This window comes from Mastigoproctus giganteus, chromosome 7 (assembly GCF_048544385.1).
Source record: "Mastigoproctus giganteus isolate SK-2022 chromosome 7, ASM4854438v1, whole genome shotgun sequence".
In the NCBI taxonomy this organism is placed as follows: domain Eukaryota; kingdom Metazoa; phylum Arthropoda; class Arachnida; order Uropygi; family Thelyphonidae; genus Mastigoproctus; species Mastigoproctus giganteus.
The window spans coordinates 28,869,190-28,881,855 of NC_143581.1; the positions used below are offsets into that span (position 1 = coordinate 28,869,190).

Sequence of the window (12,666 nt, forward strand, 5' to 3'; positions counted from 1 at the left end):
TGCAAGAGTAGCTCATGGTGTATTGTCAATGATATATTGGAATTTTTCTAGCAGGGATAAGGAGGTGATTATTCCCTTGTATAAGGCAATGGTCAGACCGCACTTAGAATACTGTATACAGGTCTGGAGGCCTCATTTCAAGAAAGATGTAGAGATGCTGGAACGAGTACAGAGAAGGGCAACAAGATTAGTGAATGGAACAAAGGGGTGCTCTTACGAAGAAAGGCTTATATTTTGCAAATTACAGTGTCTGGAGACTAGGCACCAGCGAGGTGATCTGATAGAGGTGTATAAAGCCTTGAATGGTTTGAGCATGCTCAATGCTGATGGGATTCTTCCTCTTGCTCAGAATAATCACCTCAGAGGGCATAAATTCAATGATGGATAGACAGATGTAGGATAGACGTGAGGAAATTTGCCTTTAGCCAGCAGGTGGTTGGTTGCTGGAATAGACTTCCATCCCTTGTCGTGGAAGTTGATAGCCTAAATAAGTTTAAGGCTCAGTTGGACAGGTATTTCGAACGAACAGAGGGGTGAAGTGGAAGTGGTTATTTTTTATTTATTTATTTATTTTATTTATTTTATTTTTTGGCTGATGCTGCATAAGCTTGCTTTCTTGCATCAAATGCCTCTACTAATGCTAATATATTTTAAACATATTACTCTGCTGTATTTTGTTTAATAAAAACTTTTAAAAGTTGCTTTTTACATGCTTAATTTTTATTGCAACTGCTGCAAATAATAATAATAGTAGGTAGTATTGGCTATATAATGCAAAAAAAGCTGGAGGATTTTGCTGCAACTACCAAAAAAAACCTATCCTTTGTGTTTTCCTCTTATGGGTACTGATCCATCAGGGGCTTTGAATTTCCTGAAGCTTTTGTCCTCAACTACCCATAAAGACAACTTTTATCATAATTATAATTAATCGCTTTCTAGTTAAAGGAAAATTTCTTACAGAACTCTCTAAAGCACCTTGTTTACTAAGCTCTGCATTGCACATATTCAGTCTTTTCTTATATGAGCAACCCTCTCCCGTAGATAGACTCACTAAGCATGTGTAAATCTATTTTCCTGGAAAATTGGCTAATAAGGAAGCCAAATATCCTGTAAAAAGTGAAAATGTTGGGTTCTGTTATTCAAGATTTATGTTATGAGAAGATATTTCAGATAGTGAATGGCCTATCTGATTTGTTAAGGCTTTGTCATTGACTGAACATTCACTTTTCAGTTTAGATTTGGAATCACATTTATTGTAATTTTGACATGTTCAGAAAAGGTTTTAGGCACTTTTACAGTTTTTAACAAGGAAAGAAGGGGTGTGTGTGATGAGTGAGAATACTGTGTGAAAGCTTGCTTATGTGCTTGTTTTGAGTAACTGGTCTTCCATTCCCCGTTAAGGGAAACTTTAGGCATTGGAATTACAGGACTGACAAATTTGACATTTCAGTTGCATTCCATTGTACATATTTAGTTTCTATAGTGTTACCACCTTATAGTTGGGGTCATTTGACCATAGGTCAGAAATAAATCTGTAAAATGTTTAGAATATTTATAATTCTTGGGAAGGTCTCTTGAATGAATCGAGTCTAATCGTCATTGAGCAGTGTCATTTGGGTGATTTGGAGATTTCTTGCCATTTACCTTCTGGCTGTGTCTCAGACATTGATTCTGGTATAATCCACATAGGTCAAGGAAGGCTTTATTTTTTCTTACTTGAATTCTATGGATTTCATAGTTTAATATGTTATGTAGTGAGGTTTCAGAAGTGGTGTAGGAAGCATAGTACTTTGTGTACACACACACATTTGAAATCCAGAATGCGAGTTCCCATGGCTTCTTATGATTCCATGCTCCCTATGATATTGTAGTTCTTTGGTACAGACCCACATTTGTTTGAGAATAGTTTGTGGATATGAATATAGAAAAGTTGGAGCAGCTGGCACAGATTTCTAATTTAACCCTGCAGAACATGTGTTTTGGGACATTGGGTAAAGGCCATACAAGGACATTGCATATCAGTAGCTCAACTAGTCAGTTTTGCAGTAGGGCTATATCCAGATTAATGCAGTCAATCAAGGTCATTCATTGGTGAAGAGGCACACTCCAAGCTCTTTGGTAGGCTTTCTGTGTGTCCTTCTACTTTTTTATGGGGTGGTGTGTATTTATATTTTTATCATTTATAAGCTTGTTTGTTATGTACTAAAAATGTATAATTATGTTTTCCATTTTATAGGGTGCACGTGAGATTCTAAAGTGTTTCGGTTACAAGTTGGAGACATCCAATAGTTTATTATATGCTGAAAATTCTCCAGAACCTCCCAGATATATAATTGGAATTATAATAGTTGAACTTCTTCTGGCTGAAGCTGAACTTACTGCATTTTGGAAAGCAAATCATCCTGGTCCTCAGAGGATTTTAGAAATTTTAAATCCTCTATTTTCACCTCCTGATGCTTCAATTGATCAGTTTTGTGAAAATGCAAGTATCACACTTAAACCAGAACAGGTAATATTATTCTTTACTTATTTATGAGATTATGTTAAAAGATGGATATTTGATTAAGAAACTTTCATTTGGCAGTGTTAGCTCAAGTGGTCAGTTCTGTAGAATTGATTATTGGAATTGTTATAACCTTTACATTTAAAATGATACTTTTTGATGTTAGGGGTGTGACTGCTCATTTGTCAGGAATGAGATATTGCTATCTTGGATATTAACTATATTGCTCACATCATTACTTTTGAGGGAGGGTTGTTGTTGTTATTTGGTTTTTAGGAGCATTAGCAACTAAGGCTATATTGCTCCAGGAATATGCGGTGGTCATTCCCTGACCTTTCCGTATTTGGTGGTTACGGGCTCGAACCCCGGTCTAATCAAGAAGTTGAGGGAGGGGCCAGTTTGCCATTTTTAATATGGTGACTAAAAATTCTTTTGTTTCAAAGTAAATTTGTTTTTATAACAAAAGTAGATGAAAAAACTTGAAGGATATTTCACGTCTATGCTAGTTTTAGTTTAATCCCTTACAAAGAAAATTTACGTTTAATTTGATATCTACATTAAAATTATGACTGCTAAAGCCAAGTGATCAGCGCGAGGGTGCATAAGTACATGTGCTTTGAATGACCAAGTCCATGACTGCTGAATACAGTGCTATTTATTGTATTCTCTCTATCTTGCAAACTCCTCTGACCATGTGGTCATCCCAGAGTATAAACAGAAAGTTTATTTATTTATTTGATGACTATGCCAGTGTAAAGCATTTTCGTTTTTTAATAATATGAGATGCACCTATGTATCCCTAGCATTATTTGAAGGATTTTTCTGTTGGTTGCAGCAGTGTGTTTTGAATTTGATCAGCTTTGTGAAAGTTATGTACTAAAAATGTATAATGATGTTGTTTTTCATTTCATAGGGTGCACTTGAGATTCTAAAGTGTTTCAGGTACAAGGTGGCGACATCTTGTAGTTTATTATATGCTGAAATTTTGAAAAGAAAAGACATGTTTGAAAAGAAAGATATAGAAAATCAGTACCAAGAAGCATTTTTTATTGACTCTCCTCTTGATTTTTTCTTTCCTATGGAGTGCCGAAATCATCCCTGTTTATAAGCTGCAGGACTCCGTTTTGGAAATCATTGCCATTGGAAGATTGGGGGGGGGGGAGGGATGAATGTATGTTTTAACAGATTAAGTTAAGACATATAAAGTGATACAGTGAAATTTTGATGCATTCGCCCTTTATAAGCTAAAGTGTTGAAACCACTGCTTTCGGTCAACATTTCTAGTGCTGTGCTAAATTGCATTAATTGAATTTTTATGCAATAAAAGTATGTTATTGTTAGTTAAATTTTATGAAATTATTTTTACTTTATGAAACAAAAATACAAAAGTGTTGGGATATGTTTTCTTAGGTGATGATTGACCATTCTTTAAATCTGTCACTTTCAAGGCTTGTTTAATCTTTTCTGAAACTTCATTACTATTCAAGTTAAAAGTGAGTTGCCATTGTCAGGTGTTCTCTGTGATAGCTTAGTTGGCAGGATACATTGCCATCTTACATTCATTTGGAAAGGTCAGGGTTTTATTCCTGTTGAAGATTGAGGAATTTCTAGTCCTCTTCAGTTGATGTCATAGTTAGTCACTGTAAGGCAGAGGGAGTAAGGTTCCTCCCATGAGTTTTTCCTTTTTTTTTTTTTTTTTTTTTTTTTCAGCCATCACAATGTGCAAATTGGCCAGAGAACACTTTCCCACAGACATAATACACACTGACTGCTGCAGGAGTGCCATTCTGTGCCGCCTCATGATTGCATGAGGGGAACCTTCTAATCCTGAAATCTCCAGCTAGCAAGTCGGATTGCAATTATTATTATTACCATTGTCAGATAATAAATTGTTTCATTTCTTTGTAAATTTTTTTTAGTTCTTATTTGAATTTTTCCTCTTACTATTTAAGAGGCTGTAGTTATAATAACTACAGATGTAAAACTTTAAATAATATGCAAAAATAAAAAAATTATGCTTTTCCATATTGCTCACAAACAACGTTTGATGTCAAATACCGATGTGAAGAAATTCAGTAGAACATCTTGTGCATTTTAATTAGTGAATGCTGAAAGCAGAAGTATGGCCTTTTAAGTTATTTTGTTAACTTTCTTTTTACCATATTACAAGCTGTTAACATCTAAATTGTTTGTTTCTGCACTATTAGTGATGACAATGTAATTTGAAATCAGTGTAGAATGCCATTAAAATTGTTGATTTTAAAATTGATATTATTTACATTATAATAATGGCCTCCGTAGCCGAGTGGTCAGGAGTGGGAGTGCAGTAGCACACGCTCTTTGAGTAAACCGGGGTTCAAGCCCCTGACTGCTGAATATGGTCGATCTGCCAACAACCCGCACTGGACTAGCGTGGCAGATTATGGTCCATTTCCCTCAGCATGAATTGTTGAGGAGGCTTCCATCCTGTAGTGGGTTGATAATGGCTGCACTTTACATTGTAATAAATTATTCATTTTATATAAGAAAATTAAATGAATTATTCAGATTAGTCTAATTGTTACATTTTAATATTTTAATGACACCCTTGAAGGTTGGTTTGGTTATTTAAATACTAAGTTATCTGTGATGAGGTGTGCTAACCTGGTCAAAGTTTTTTTTTTTTTCTTTATTACAAATCGTTAAATTTTAGTCTTTTTATTCTGAATAAATAGTTAGTGACAATTTAATATTGAAGTCACTGTGGTTGTTTTGAAATGTGATTGGCAATGCTTACTCTGTAAAAATAATTTTTTATGAATAAAATAATTAAACAAATTTACCTTCAGTTTTTGTTTAGGATGACTTATTTTATTATAAACCGATTGCCATTTCTATAAAGTTTTAATTGCATGTATTTCCAGCTCTATGTAATTAACTCTACCAAATTTGTTTTAGCTGTAGTTTAAAATTTTCAAATCTAGTTATGTTCCTCCCCAACCCCAGTTCCTCAGTAACTTTTGTGTTTGACCCAGTAACCAAATTTACCATACAGGTAAAATGGTAATAAAACAATCCCTGATGGGATTAATTTTTATTTTAATATGCCTTCTTGTTTCAGTATGACAGCCACTGATAATAAATGCACTACCTATTTTTAACCCTTGTTTATAGTCTGATACAAATAAATTTGTAGTACAAGATGGTTTTAGGATTGCCTCACAGGGGTATTTTTATCCAGTTATCTTAAAAGCTGGCAGCTTCAATATTATTATTATACCTTTATGCAGTAGACTTGTGAAATAATAGCACTCCAAATAATGGAACATTCAAGCTAACGGCACATTGAGATCAGATGTTTGCATACAGCGCAGATGTCTTGCAGTGCCTAAAAAAGAAAATGGCAAGTCACGTGATTACTGCATTTGTTTACATTCACCATATTGAAAGTGAATTCTGTACTGATATCACGGATTATACTGCTGTTTTACATTTATTTTAAATTGAAAACCCCTCACTATGGCTCCTAAAGTTAATAAACCTCATACAGAGAAGAAAAGAAGAACAACATTAAAGCTTAGTGACAAACTTGATATAATCCAAACTATTACATTTGGGTTATCCAGAATGTTAATTCAACTATCCATGTGTATTGTGTCTGTAAATTTCATGTGTTATCTGGTCGATTTGCCTGTTTTGCTGGATGAAAAACCCCTACACTTGGCACTGACTAACTCAGCCATGGAGTGAAAAAAAGGCCAAAAAAGTGCTTCGCATCATTGACTGTATTCAAATCCGGGCCTTTTCCACCCGGTGTGGGAAAGACGGTGATGATATCATTGTGCTACCCACACAGACTAAACTTTATACAGTAAAGAAAATAGAACAGGGAGTAAGTAGGAGTGTATTAATGGCCGAATATAACATTGGATTGTCAACATGTTTATGTTTTTTATGTGCAGCTAATAAAATTGAATTCTTAATCTCTGTTTCTTATTTAGCCTTATTATTTCTGCATTAAATATATAAAATTTAAAATAAAACTTTCTAAATAACGGAAAAATAAAAATAATGGTATCCCAAAGGTGCCATTATTCTGAAAGTCTACTGCAATTGTATTACAAACAAATGCTATTTGATGTGTGAGTATATACAGCCACTCCCCAACTAACGTAAGGGTTCCGTTCTGCGGAACGCTACATAAGTCGGAATTTCCCTAAATAAGCATTTAGGGAAATTTTGCACTCGCAACTGTGTGCTGAATTTGATTGAAGCAAAAAAGAAATGTTCCACGAACATGTAAATAGAATTATTTATTCAATTTTTTTATCTCATGTGCAGAAAAAATTGCAAAAATTTCAAAATTATAAAATTACAAAAAGAGAGAGGAGACAGGCATAACATTAGCAAGTTTTACTTTTCGAACATTGTTGCCAGAATAACCCTCCAGCTGAAAAATATGCTGCTGTGGAGATTTAGAAGGTTTCCCCCCCCCCCCCCCAACACATCACAAAATTTTTCTGCAGTTGCAGAACACCAAATACGGAGGATGCGGAAAGGTCCGGGAATGACCACCACATATCCCCGGAGCAATATGGCCTTAGTTGCTAATGCTCCTAAAAACCAAACAACAAACAAACAGTTGCAGAATTGTCACTGGCGACTTCACCACATACTTTAATGTTCTAGAAACCAGCGTGATGCTTGAACCTATTAAACCACCCATTGCTTGCCACGAACTTGGCTTGGGGTTTACCGTACTTATTGTTATCTTCATAAATACTTCTTGCTTGAATGGCCTTTAGATTCAGTGCTTTTGAATCTGATTTTCCATCCATATTATTAATAGCTTTTCCATCTTTGATATAGCACCTGAACACTGTTTTGTGATCACTGTTGGGGTGTACTGGTGCTGGTGTGAAATATGTTGTTCCATTATCATGTTCTTTTATATGCTCACTGTCCTTTGAAATAGTATTTGCTGTTGAAGCAGTGAGACCTATTTCCATACAATAGATGACAAACTTTGTTCTGCTTTGTACTTCTTAATTAATCATCTTCATTTATAAATCAATTTTGTTCCATTTCCTAGCACTTGCACTTTCCATTGGTCACTTTCCCTTCATTTTTAATAAGTAAATAGGAATGAAGAAAAGATACTGAAAATTTATTTATGTTTTTTATGTGATTGAAGATTTCAGTGAAGGAGAAACAGATTTCACCATAATAACGTAAAAACACACACAATTCCACTTATCGGGATTATTGCAAATTCAATAAGATTGAGTTTACAACCCGTTTATAATTAGATGCACTAAGAGAAAAGCCCAATAAACTGGAAAGTGCAAACTGCTTTTATGGTAGTGAACTCCAGAATTGTGCTTTAGAACAATATCACAAAGGCATTCAAAATTGATTCTTATAATTGAAGATTATGATAACGTTGAAAGGGTAGTGCAATTTTCATTATAAAAATGACCTTTTAGAGAGATAAATAGCTTAGTTATATAGCAAAAATTTCATCTTCTGAGGTCTTAGAACGAATTACCAAAAAAAAACAATGTGTTTTTCAGTTTGCATTACGATATTTTCACTATACCTCCATTTATTCCTAAGGGATGCAAAATACAAGAATTAGCACACACGCACACCACAGCATTTCACCATATGCCACAAAGAGTTTTGTCACTCTGGTGTGCACTGCACATCTGTGAAACAAAAAAGAAAAAAAAAGTAAAAAGTAGATAGAAAAGCAAAATTCTCTTTTAATTAACCCTGATAAACTATTATGACTGGATCACCGTGTTTGAGATTGTTTATTTAGACTTTAGCAAAGCATTTGATTCTATTCTACACTAGAAGGATTGGGATACATACTGGGATCATTGGTAAAAATCCTTCTTTGAATTTTGGGTTAACTACAGGACAGGGTCCTCTATAGTAAGTGACAAAACCTGTATAGTGGTTTTGACACTTTGACTTGGTGTATTATGACGTGTTTGGCAATGCCCCATAAAACAGCAAACAACCAACCAACTAATCACTTGACACCTGTTTGGAGAGGTGTGAGTTTGATTCTCATTAGAGGCTGAAAGAATTAAAGGCCTCTTCATTCAGGCTGTAGTTAACCAATTTGAGGTGGAGGGATAGGGTTTCCTCTCTGAACTGCTCCAGATTTTTCAATCAGTACAATATCTGGATTTTCCTGTGAACATACACATGTACAGACATAATATATTGATGCAATATGATCTAAGATGTTGATAGATCTTAGCATATGGTTACACTTCATAATATGCTATGTTAGAAGTGTGTCCCTAAAAGTAATGATTTGACTGCTCCTGTTTTTATTAAATGAAAGGGATACAGAATGTAATACAGTCCATTCCGGTTATTTGGGATACATCGGGACTAGTGCATTTTGGCCCGATTAACCGGCTGCCCCAATTATCCAAAGTTTCATGTAAATAGTTAAAAATACAATGTACCCCCCCCCCCCTTTACAATTGGTTCACTGTACAATCAAATCACGTTACGACGAACTCAACATAGTAAAGTACCGTTCACTATACGATGTGAAGTAAGCGCCGGTCATTGCAATCACGTTTGTGAATTGAATTTTAATTCTATTAAACAGCGATTCTAATTAGCGAAAATAGGAGGAATATTATCCACAGGCTGTAAAAGCAAAGATATATTAAGCACAAATTTACCCTTTATTACCTTACCAATTAAAAAATTAAATGATACGTGAAAATCGGAAGAATATACGTGACAATGGGAATAATTAATATGTACTGTAATATGTACATACTAACTAAACCAGTTGACATTTGTGGGGGGGGGTTAAAACTTAAAACAGTAAAAAGATAAGCAATCAATAACAAAGAACACAGCACACACACACACACATTGCAAGTAACACAATACGCACAAGTGAGAACCGAGTAACGAGTTACAAAGCTTTAAAAATAGGAATGAAGAGAAGATCTGAAAATTAATTTTTTTATATGATTGAAGATTTCATGGAAGTGTAAACACATTTCACCATAATAACCCACAGAATTCCAGCTGTCGGTATTATCGCAAATTCAGTAAGATCGAGTTTACTGTCCATTTATGATAGACTTCACTAACAGAAAAGCCCAATAAATAGGTGACTGCTAATTGTTTTACGGTTGTGACCTCCAGAATTTCGACTGAACCACGTGGTACCATCGGAGACAATCGTAGGGTAATCTCCAGTGCTGCGGTCTCCTGCCCCAATTAAACGGCATGCTGTCCCAATTAAGCGAAGTAAACCCTGGCCATTTTCTCAATTGATTTCTGTTTTTTAAGATTTGCCCCAAATAAACGGCTGCCCCGATTAACCAATGGCCCAAATAACTGGAATCCACTGTATAAAAATTTGCAATTGAAGAGATTAGGGTGGGGATGATTAACAACCAGAACGTGACATGACATGACAGCTTAAAGGTTGCAGAACACCAGTCTATTTGATAGGTAGTGGGGTTTCTAACTAGCTTCTATGGCTTTTTGAACAGCATAAAATGTTATCTAAGGAAATACATAAAATCTAAGGAAGTGCATCCAATTGACATGGTTAGACAGTGCAATGTTGAGTCAGTTTGGTGTGACATAAACACTGGGAAAGGGAAAATGAGAGTAGGAGTGTGTTATAGGTCTAATGACTCTGATGAGTACAGTGAACAATTGTGCAGAGAAATAGAGTGGGCCAGTCAATCAGAATGTCTAGTAATGGGGATTTTAACTTTCCAGATATTGACTGGAACTTGTGGGTTAGTTACTTGCATGCTAGCAAGACTTTTGTGGATTTATTGGAGGATTGTTTTCTACAGCAACATGTTCGAGGGGCAACCAGAGGGGGGTAATACTCTTGATCTGATTATCGGCAGTGATGACTTGTGCATCAGGAATTTGAAGATAAAGGAACCACTAAGTGACAGTGATCACAATGTACTGATGTGGGAATTACTTAAAGATGTTACTACCATCAAGGGTAAAGGGAAGAGTTTTTGTTTTTGTAAAGGTGACTGCAGTGGTCTCAGGCAGTTTTTGAATTCTATACGGTGAGATCAACTGGTGATGTTAAAAACAGTGAATTCTAAATGGGAGGTCTTCAGGGAATTAATCTTGGAAGCTACAAGACTTTTCATACCAACTAAGAAATATTGTTCAAGATTTAGGCCTAAATAGATATCAGATGAACTAATGAGGCTCGTGGCAGAGAAGAAAAATGCGGGGATGCATATAAATTAGCAGGTGACACAGAAGCCTATGGCAGATATAAGCTAGTCTGTAATCAGTCAGAAAGGAGGTCAGGCAAGCGAAGGCTGATTAAGAGAAATCCTTGGCAAAGGATGCAAAGAAAAACAAAGACTTCTTTACTTATGTAAACTCTAGAAGGAAGGGGATGGATTAGATTGGTCCACTTGATTTTGTTGGTTCGACTGTTGATAATCCTGCTCAGATATCTGACAAACTGAATGAGCATTCTGCATCTATATTCACACATGAGGAATTCTTTAGGAAAAGGCATGCCAGAAGTTTGTCAGAAGCAAAGTGGAGGAGAATTTGTTGAAGTTAAATATAAAAAAGGCAGATGGAATCTATCCAGTTATATTGAAGGAGGCAGTGAGTTAAGTAAGTGAACCCTTAGCCATAATTATGTGAGGATCTTTATATAAAGGGAGGTCCCCATTGATTGGAGTTGCAAATGGATCCCCAATTCATAAAGGGGGTTCAAAGAGTAATGCAAACAATTAGACCTGTTAGTTTAACTTCTGTTCTGGGGAAAATAATGGAGTCACTGGTTAAAGAAGTGATGCAGGATCATCTAGACAAGATTGCAGTAATAGTTCAGACACAGCATGGGGTTGTTAAAGGGAGGTCTTGTCTGCTCAGTTTGATTGGATATTATGATGTGGTCACAAAGGAACTGGATGCAAAAAATAATTTTGATATCATATAATTGGATTTTAGGAAAGCCTTTGATACTGTTACACATGGAAGACTGCTGTACAAATTGGAGCGGTATGGCATTAAGGACAAGTTGCTACAATGGATAAAGGGATAGTTCAGTGGGAGATGAGAAAGAGTGGTAATAAATGGTCAATGCTCTACGTGGATTAATGTTATTAGTGGAGTCCCCCAGGGTTCGGTGCTGGGCCCATTGTTGTTTTGCATATTTATTAATGATATCAATGAAGGTATATCAGGCTTAATGTCCAAGTTTGCAGATTGATACAAAGGTTGGCAGGGTTGTTAATGATAGTAAAGACAGCATGCTACTGCAACAGGATCTAGAAAAGTTAAGTAGATGGGCCGAGAAGTGGCAACTGAAGTTTAATAATGACAAATCAAAGTACTGCATGTGGGTAGCAGTAACCCAAGAGAAACGTACCAGCTGTGTGGTACTCAGGGAGGTGGAGAATGAAAAAGCCTGGGGCGTAATTGTGCAGTCAGATATGAAGTTCTCTGAGCACTACAGACGGGCTACCAGAGCAGGTCATAGAGTTTTGTCAGTGATATATTGGAATTTTGCTTGCAGAGACAAGGAGGTGATTATACCTTTGTATAATCACCACCTTGGTCAGGCCACACCTTGAGTACTGTGTACAGGTCTGGCAGCCTCATTTTAGGAAGGATGTAGAGTTGCTGGAATGGGTACAGAGAAGGGCAACAAGATTGTTGAGCAGAACAAAGGGGTTCTCTTACCAGGAGAGGCTTAAATTCTGTAAGTTGCAGCATCTGGAGAGTAGGCACCTGCAAGGTGATCTGATTGAGGTGTACAAGGCCTTGAATGGTTTCAGCAGGCTCCGTGCTGATGGCATACTTCCCCTTGCTCAGATTAAGACCTTGAGGGGGCATAGATTCAAATTGAGGAAAGACAGTTGTAAAATAGATGTGCGGAAGTTTGCCTTTAGCCAGCGGGTAGTTAATGCTGGAACAGACTTCCATCTGTTGTTGTTATGGAAGTTGATAGCTTAAATAAATTTAAGGCTGACCCAGACAAACATTTGGAGTGACCGAATGGATGAAGGTTTTTTTTTTTTTTTTTTTTTGGCTGATGCTCTATAAGCTTGCTTTCTTGCATCATATGCCTCAACTAAAACTAATGCTAATGTTCCTTTAGGATGACTTGGATAGGTTTTAGGAATGGT

The 12,666-nt window shown here is 36.0% G+C and overlaps 1 protein-coding gene across 1 annotated transcript in view; it reads left to right on the forward strand.

The window, feature by feature from the left end:
* The first annotated feature begins 2,412 nt into the window (after positions 1 to 2,412).
* LUBEL (Linear Ubiquitin E3 ligase) overlaps positions 2,413 to 12,666 on the forward strand; it is a 215,769-nt gene continuing 205,515 nt past the window's right edge. Inside the window, exon 1 of the mRNA XM_090377589.1 lies at positions 2,413 to 2,509. The gene's annotated coding sequence lies outside the window, so the exon portion shown is untranslated. The remainder of the gene's footprint in view (positions 2,510 to 12,666) is intronic.